This window comes from Octopus sinensis, linkage group LG7 (genome assembly GCF_006345805.1).
Source record: "Octopus sinensis linkage group LG7, ASM634580v1, whole genome shotgun sequence".
NCBI lineage: Eukaryota > Metazoa > Mollusca > Cephalopoda > Octopoda > Octopodidae > Octopus > Octopus sinensis.
Genome location: NC_043003.1, coordinates 22545529 through 22555528, shown reverse-complemented (window position 1 = coordinate 22555528; position 10000 = coordinate 22545529). Strand labels below are relative to the sequence as shown.

Below are 10000 nucleotides of genomic sequence, written 5' to 3'. Positions count from 1 at the left end.
ACATACATATATGTATATATATATATATAGACATATACATATATACATATATATACTTATACCTATACACATTACATTTATATATACATATATATATACTTATACCTATACACATTACATTTATATATACATATATATACTTATATATATATATATATATATATATATATATATATAAATATATACTTATATACATATAGGCATATATATATGAAATAATAGTTCATGTTTTATGTACTCATGGTTTGTACTTTTTTGTTGTACAGTCCTGTTCCCACATAAGCATATATGAATATGTATAGATATAAGCATGTACTTATACGTATGTTATATATGTATATATGCATATATGTATATATGTATATTCTTTATATTATTTTATGATTGAACACCGCGCATCCTCTTCCAAGTAAGTTTTATATATATATATATATATATATATATATATATATATATATATATATATATATATCACTTCATTTGTGGGAATTTCCTTTTCACTGTTGGCTGTTCTGTTTCATTCCATCTTCATTGCATACCCTACAGCCTAACATATTTATTGCTGGCTTTTTTTAAAGTTCCAAATTGCTAATTAGAAGTTGAATTAATTCATTTTTACTACGAATTTTTAGAGCAGATCAAATAACTGAATTGAAAAACTGGGATGTCTGTGTATATGAGGATACACTTTCTTGGAAACTTGTTGATGAGTTGTTTCTGTAAAACTTCAATTTGTCTTTGTAAGAGTTGGAAATTGCCCATGGTGCTTCTTTGGGTTTTTGCATTGTTTTGGTAAATATATATAACTATATGTATGTATTTATTTCTCTCTCTCTCTCTCTCTCTCTCTCTCTCTTTCTATATAAATATATATATAGATAGATAGATAGATAGATAGATAGATAGATAGATAGATAGATAGATAGATAGATAGATGATAGATATAGATACACACACTCCCACATACATGTATAAATATACACAAAATACACAAATATTTATACATATTTCTATATATGTATGTATGTATGTACGTATGTATGCACATAATCAAAACAAGCAGAAGCAAAACAGAGGCATACATATATGTATACATACATATATATATATACATACATATATATAATGTGTGCGTGTGTGTGTATGTATATGTATGCATATATATCTGTATATTCATATATATATATATATGCATGTATGTATATTTGCACAAACAGAAGCAAATCCTCGAGATATATATCGACAAAAAATTTCATTCAGATAATTATTTATAAAATACAATTGTTAGAAAATTTGGTTGCATTTTTATTCCCTGTAAATCAAGTAACCAGATTAATGGTCCCTTTTTTGTTCACTAACTTCAACATTGATAATGGTGGTGGTGGTGGTACAGGTGGTTATGGAGGTGGTGATGCTGCTGCTACTGCGGCCACTGCTGCTGGTAATTGTGATGGTGCTGACAGCTGTGTTACTTAAGATTCTATGTAAATTTCATGACATTTATGTTTTCTTAAAATTTTCAGTGGACTTTCTTCAAAAGCTTACATGCATGCTGTAACTTAACACTCTTGTACATGTATTACTTTGGTGATGTGTTGTTTTTGATAATGTGTATTTATATATATAAACATGTGTGAGCATATATATATATGTGTGTGTGTGTGTGTATATATGTATGTGTGTATGTATATGTGTTTGTGTATATATATATATATGCGTGTGTGTATATGTACATATATACATATATTATGTATTTATTTATTTATATATATATATATGTGTGACAGATACACACACACATATATATATATACACACATACATACATTCATATGTCACGTGATCATGTGACCAACCAGGCTATCAGATGTTGCTACACATTGCTGGTCACAATGCGCTTCGCATTGTTTTAGCCCCCCTTCCTCCAAAATTGCTGGCCTATAGCAGAAATGATTATGATTATTATTATTATTATATTATTATTATTATCATTATTATTATTATTACTACGGCAGAGGTAAAGAATATGCACACCACCCATTTTTTGGTACAACAAAAACCCTAACCCTAAACACCAGATGTGCATATTCTTTACCTTTGCCATTACTATTTTCACCTTTTGTTTCTGTTTCACCTGTAATTTACTTCTCACTACCACATTTCACCCCCCTCCTCTTCTTCCTCCTCCTCTTCTTTTTCATTAATATTGTAACCACAATCATTTCAGCTTTAACTGACATCTAGCCAGGCCAGCTTGACTTTACATCCTTACTACTACTACTACTACTACTACTACTACTACTACTACTACTACTACTACTTCTACTACTATTACTACTCTTGTTGTACCATATCAGTTAATACTCCTGGTGAGTCAGAAGAGAGAGCAGGCCTTTAAATCTCTTTTCCATTGAAGTTATATCACTCCCACTTAATGCAATTATACCCTTGAGAAGGAATAATAAGTGATATTGGGCATAATGTTGGGCACTTAACTGTCATGGTCATCTCCATAAACACTAATAACAATAATAATAATGATGTTGATAATAATAACAATAATAATAATTTCTTTTATCAGCCACAGGGGCATAGATGCAGAGGTGGGTGCATAATAATAATAATAATAAGGATAAATTTAATAATAATAATAATAATAATAATAATAATAATAATAATAATAATAATAATAACAACAACAATAATAATAATGATAATAACAATAATAATAAAAATGATAACAGCTATAATAAAAATGATAAAAAGTATTAAAATAACAATAATGATGATGGTGGTGGCAGTAATGATGGTGGTGATGATGATGATAATGGTGATGATGACGACAACGACAATGAAGAATATGATAACGATGACAATGTGGATGATGTAGATGACGATGTAGATGATGATGCTGATGACGATAAATATGATGATGATGATGATGACGATGACGATGACGATGATGATGATGATAAAGATGATGATTTCTTTATTTCCTCAACACCAATAAGAGATTATTATTACAAAGATGAGTTTGTTTTTCTGCTTTGTATTTTTCTTAGTATAACAGTTTGCAATTGCTACTTCAGCTGTTGATGAAAATAAGCATGGGAAAAATAATAAAAGCATAAAATATGAAAGAAATAAAATATTTATGACAAAGCACTACCACTGAGGGCCAATTGCAGAACCCACCCCACTCTACTAATCTCAAATTGTCTTAACCACCAGAGGCAAGTTACAGAGTTTTCTTCTATGTTTTAGTCAAATCACCAACAGTTATCTATTGAGAACAACCCCACTTGACCAGGGGCTACAATCAGTACTCTTGTCTTTTTTTTTATATGCCATCAGGTTGATTGAAGAGCCCATTTGTTTGACAAATGTGTTTAACAAACATGTTTGTCGTATTTTTTTCATGAGACCATAGAAAGGTTTTCCATGATTTATAATTGTTTTTTGTTTTTTATTCAAGATATCATGTTGTTACTTAGATACAGGCAAATGTTTTCTTTCTTTTTTTTTCCAACCATCACTGTGTATGCAAAATATAAAGTGCTGGAACAAATACCATGAAGTGTTTTGGCCCAATGCTCTTAGCAACTTCACAAGTCTACTGTAGATGTAATCAACTTCCCCTCTCCTCAAATCTCCTAGCTTTGTACCAAGTTAAAGCGAATCTTCATCATCATCAACATCATCATCATCATCATCTTCATTAATATCATTATTATTCTTAAGAAAGTGGTGAGCTAGGAGAAACGTTAGCATGCCAGGCGAAACGCTTAGCAGCATTTCATGTCATTACATTCTGAGTTCAAATTCTGCCATGGTCAACTTAGCTTTTCATCATTTCGGGGTCAATAAAATAAGTACCAATTGAGCACAGGGGTCAATGAAATTGACTAGCCCTGCCCCCAAAATTTCAGGCCTTGTGCTAAAATTTGAAATGATTATTATTTTTATTATTACTATTATTATTATTATTATTATTATTATTAGTAGTAGTAGTAGTAGTAGTAGTAGTAGTAGTAGTAGTAGTAGTAGTATTATATTTTTGTTGCTGATAGCATTGTTGTTGTTGCTTTATCGTTAGCACACGAGACAAAATGCTTTATGACATTTCTTCCATCTTTAGGTTCTGAGCTCAAATTCCACTGAGGTAAAATTTTCTGCTCATCCTTTTGGGGTTTTTAAAATAATTAACAGTCAAGCACTGTTGTTGATGCAATTGATCGGCACTTATATATCCTTCCTTGATTTTCTGAGTTAAAATCCCAGTAAGGCTAACTTTACTTTTCATCTTTCCAGAGTTGATAAAATTTGTACAACTCATATACTGAGTTCTTAATTCATTGATGCCACTACTTGACTGGTGCTTATTTCACAGAGACCTGGAGTAAGAAAGAAAAACAAAGTTTAAACCAGACTGGTGGGAACTCTGAAAGCCAAGCGTGATAACTAAATATCTCAAAGTATTTTGTCCTATTCTCTAATCTGTGCCAAATAATAATAGTAATGACAATGATGATGATGAAAAATTATGTTTTGCATAGCAGAGAAAGAATAGTATTGGTGGTGAGAGATGTGCCAAAATTAATTGAAACAGTAGGACAGAAGGAAGAACAACAGAACATGTAGCTGGAAAGAGGAGGAATTATCAAAGCTAATTCACGCAACAAGCCAAGAGTACTGGAAGAAAAGAATGCTGGATATAGCTGACAGATGGAAACCTGAAGCGAGACACCAAATTGTTAATTATAGTCACTCAGGAGCAAACAATCAGAATGACTTTGATAAAGACAAAGTTTGATAAAACTTAGTCAGAGAGCAATTGCAGAATCTGTGGAAAAGGAAAGGAAAATATTCATCATCACTTGAGTGGATTCAGCAAGCTAGCACAAACAGAGTATAAGTGCAAGTGTGGCTATGTAGGTAAAAGTGTGTATTGGGATGTTAACCGAGTGTCTGGGTTCAAAGCTGCAGACATGTGGAATAAACACAAACCAGAGGCTGTAATAGTGGAGGCAGATGGCTTAGTGGTTAGGGTGTTGGAGTCATGATCATAAGATTATGGTTTCGATTCTTGGACCGAGTCATGTGTTGTGTTCTTGAGCAAAACACTTCATTTCACATTGCTCCAGTCCACACAGCTGGCAAAATTGTGTAATCCTGCAATGGACCGACATCCCATCCAGGCAGGAAATATATATGCCATGAAACTGGGAAACAAACTCTTATGAGCTGGTGGGACTCAAGAAGGTAACTTTACCTTCTTTTTTCAGAGGCTGTAAAAGAGAATAATCACAGCATTTTATGAGATTTCCCCTTGAAGACTGACTGTAATTTTGAAACATGAAGACCAGATATGATTACAGAAGACAAAATAAACAAATGGAATATGCTCATAGACTTTGCAGTTCCCCATGATATCAGAGTCAGTATTGAAGAAATTGGAAAAAAGTGCGAAATATCAAGGTCTAGCCAGAGGGCAGAAGAGAATGTGGAAGACTAAGATTCCAATTATTCCTATGGTAATTGGTGCACCTGGCACAACATCCAAAATGCTACTCAGGGGATTGAAAGATTATGAGTTCGATTCTAAAAATAATTTTTTTTTTTATATTTTTGTTGTTTTTGTAAAATCTCAGAAAATAATTAAAAATTCACATTTTTTTGTCAAATTATTTTGTTATATTTGTCTATCTATCCAGCTGTAAGCATTTTAAATATTTCACTAACTTTTTGTTATAACATGGCAAAAGGGTACATATTTTACCAAAAATTGCTAAATTTGTTCCCACATTCTTTTTTATCCACAACCAGAATCGTAATGCTTACTTAGGGGATTGAAAGATATTTGAGTTCAGACTCGCATTGTCAACCTGCAGAAAAGTACACTGCTGTATTCTGCAGGAATCCTAAGAAAGACTCTTGAGATTTGTTGCCATCAAACCTCAAGATAACATCCCAGCTTACTGAAAAAGCCTGCACTGGTTTAATAATAATGATATGAGGAATAATAATTATAGTTTCCAACTTAAGCACAACATCAATAATATTTAGAAGAAGAGTTTAAGCCAATATTCTCTTTAATTGACCCTGGGAGGCTGAAATACAAAGTTGGCCTCAGCAAGATTTGAACTCAGAACATCTAAAAAATATCAAAAGTAATACCACAAGGCATATTTTGTCCATTTCTCAAATTCCACCAATAATAATAATAATAATAATAATAATAATAATAATAATAATAATGATTTCAAATTCGGGCACAAAGCCAGCAATTTTGGGGGAGGGGATAAACTGATTACATCGACTCCTGTGTTCAACTGGTACTTATTTTATCAACCCCAATAGGATAAACTCAGAGAAAAATAATAATAATGATGATGATGATAACATACATATCAATTCCAACAAATGACACTACAACTCCAAAAGATATGAGAAGAAAATTCAAATACAAACTAGAGTTACTGAGAAATGTGAAGATTGAAAACAGAACTTATCCCCCACGATAATAGATTTAACTGGAAATGATAAAAAGAGATGCAAATAACATATAAATACAAAACCCCAAAGACAATGCCACTACATCTCTTTCCTTTTTGCTCTCTCCCTCTCTCTCTCACTCCTTATATATATATATATATATTATAATTGTGTATATTATATACATACACACTCACACACACACATATACACATATATATGTGTGGGTTGGCTAACTGTCACTAGAATAGAAATACGATGATGAAGCAAAATATATTAATAATAATAATGATAATGATAATAGTAAGTGTAATAATAATTTCCTTTATTTGCCACTAGGGCGAAGGTTGAGAGAGACAATACAGAGACAGACATAAAGAGTGGAGGGGGGGGGGGGTTTACATATAATAATAATAATATAATAATAATGATAACAAATTTAATTCATGATGATTATCATGATAATAATGATATTGTATACAAGTGATGATGAGGATTAAGATGATGGTGATGATGCTGATGATGATATACACTATAAATTAATGAGTCTTTCTTGTTAAATTATTTCTCTTTGATGTCTCAAAATATATTAATTTCCTTTTTACTGCCACTCACCTCTAAAAAAAAATTATATTTCACATATATTTCTCCAACACCCTTTGTGTGCCTCTTTTCTACTCTTTTCTGAATACACACACACACACAAACACACATACAAATGTGCACACACATAGATATATACACATGCTCATACACACATATATACAGCCAAACACACACACTCACACACATGCAACAAACATACATATGCATGCCCCCTCCCCACACACACAAACACAAACACACATACACATGTGCACACACATAGATATATACACGCGCTCATACACATACATACATAGCCAAACACACACACTCACACACATGCAACAAATATACATATGCATACACATCCACACACACACTCACTCACACACACATTCAAACTCACAGAATAACATCTAAACATTACACACACACATACACACACACACAAACATACACACTTTGTCAGCATATATTTTTCTTTCACATCACTTTGTTAATCTTTTGCTGCTGCTGCTACTGCTGCTGCTGCTACTGCTGCTACTGCTAATGCTGCTGTTACTGCCACTGCTTGTATTTGTTGATATTTTCAGACTATTGTAATGTTTGCTTAGTGGCAAAGTCTTAAAATGTGTTAAATTATTCAAGGTCATCAACTTGACCATGCCATTTGTATGAGAATTTTTGCAGCTATTTCTCAAGCCCCCAAGAATTTCTATCTATAGCAACAAAAGCATTGTAAATTTTTGCCAAGTTATTTCTGTGTTGATCTATTGCCCAAAAGGTCAGGATTTTTTTTTTTTTTTAATTTACTGTCTCCAGTCCAAGAGGTGGCTGATAGAACTGAAGTTAGGGCTACATATTTTGAGCATTTTTACATGAGGTTAGCCAATACATTCACTTCAATACAACATTGTAACAAGTATGTCCACAAAATCAAATAGAAAACAAAAGGAATTTAATATACCAATACAACATCGATTTTCCAGAACCTTTGATTCCAAAGCCTTTCCAGATTATTGATTTTTGTGAAGTAGGGATGGTCACCTTTAGATAAAACAATATTAAATTTACCTGAAAATAAGGAAAATGAAATACAAATGAATTAGCATAAATCAGTAGTTCCCAAATATTTTTGGTCTGCCACTCCTTTGGCACCCATGCCACATTCCTAGCGCCCCTGCCTCCTCAGCCTCCACCCTCACTCATCACAAACATAGACCTCGTTCTGCAACAAATTCAAAACAACTGTATTTCACAAATAAAACTTAACCTAGCTAACCCATTATTTTGTTGTTTTTATAACAATTGCCCTCTTTTGTCCACTCCATTAGCACCCCCATTGTTTTCTTCAATGCCCCTCTCGATCTTTCAATTGCTCTCCAGAGGGACAGTACTGATATAAGTTTATTAATACTATACTGTTCAAAGTACTGTGAAACAATGCTGCTGAATAACCTTGCCTGGTGGCCACAGTAATTTGAAGTTCCTGCTTATAAATTACTGATTATAGTTTTCATGCAATACCTGCTTGATAAGAAACCCAGACACTCCCATGTCCCTGGCGATGGATTTGACTGGCTTGGAAGGTATCGCTGTCAATCATGGCCTGGACCCTACCAACAAATTCAGGAGTTCTTTTCTTATCAGAATGATCAGTAAGTACTGATTATAAGAGGCATCAGGCTATCAGTGTCTGGGAAGTCAGTACGCTATCTATAAAAACTTTCTTCAGCAGTGACCTCACTGACCCAATGAGCTCAATGACTTTCCAGGTGTCAACTGTAGACTGCCCCAGTAGCCATTCAGTTCATTTCTGAAAGTCAATGGATTAGACTAGGGTCTATAGTAAGTGGAAATTTGCTTTATGGTGAGCAGACAGTGGGAGAACTCTTCAGAGGAAGAAATCCTGCTAAAGAAGTGATCTGGCCCGTTCATTCTAACATAGACAGTGACAATAAGCCAGAGAAATTATGATTAACATATTGGTGCCAATATGTTAACATATTGGTTAGCATATGAAGGCGGCAAGCTGGCAGAAACGTTAGTATGCTGGGCGAAATGCATAGTGGTATTTCGTCTGCCGTTACATTCGGAGTTCAAATTCTGCCGAGGTCAACTTTGCCTTTCATCTTTTCGGGGTCGATAAATTAAGTACCAGTTATGCACTGGGGTCGATATAATCGACTTAATCCCTTTGTCTGTCCTTGTTTGATCCGTTTGTGTGTAGCCCCTTGTGGGTAGTAAAGAAATAAAAAAAAAATATTGGTTAGCATATTTGTGCCAATATGTTGATTATGGAGGTGATGTGGAGGAGGAAGAGGAAGCAAAATTAATGTAGATGGTCAAGCTAATGACTTCTCACCAACACAGTCTATCAAAGTGTAATCATACACCATAACATAGAAATAGTGCAGCATACATTTTTTTCTTAAGCAGTTAGAGCCCAGTATAATGTGATGGTTGTTAAGTTGACCAGTGGAGGAGCTGGAAGAGGCATTCACTTAAATAAAGACAAAAAACAGCAAAGACTAGCTTCCACCATGGGTGGTTCCCTAGGGTTTCATAAAAGGCAAGATTTTTATTGCTTCTACTGCTTTTCTGTGAGATCAATAACTTTTAATGAACTGAGAGAGAAATGTTATCTGAAAGAGAAATTTCATTACTTGATTATATTCGTTTTGCGTGTATGCATGCATGCATGTGTGTGTGTATTTTTTTTTTCTCAACATGAAGAATGCTTTTACTCTTTTACTGGTTCCACCCAGTTGGCTTGTGACAATGCTTTGGCACCATTAGTCTTAGCATTTTGATTTAGATATTTCTTGATATTCTCTTAAAATATCTACTCTTCTGATACTCTCGGTACACCAACCTAAACACATTATTTTTAAAACCATATTAAAAATTAAATTTAAATG

At 33.2% G+C, this 10000-nt stretch overlaps 1 long non-coding RNA gene across 1 annotated transcript in view; it reads left to right on the top strand.

Moving 5' to 3' along the window:
* LOC118764193 overlaps positions 1 to 7302 on the top strand; it is a 22542-nt gene extending 15240 nt beyond the window's left edge. Inside the window, exon 2 of the long non-coding RNA XR_004999980.1 lies at positions 6996 to 7302. This is a non-coding gene — a long non-coding RNA (uncharacterized LOC118764193). The remainder of the gene's footprint in view (positions 1 to 6995) is intronic.
* Positions 7303 to 10000: the final 2698 nt, after the last annotated feature.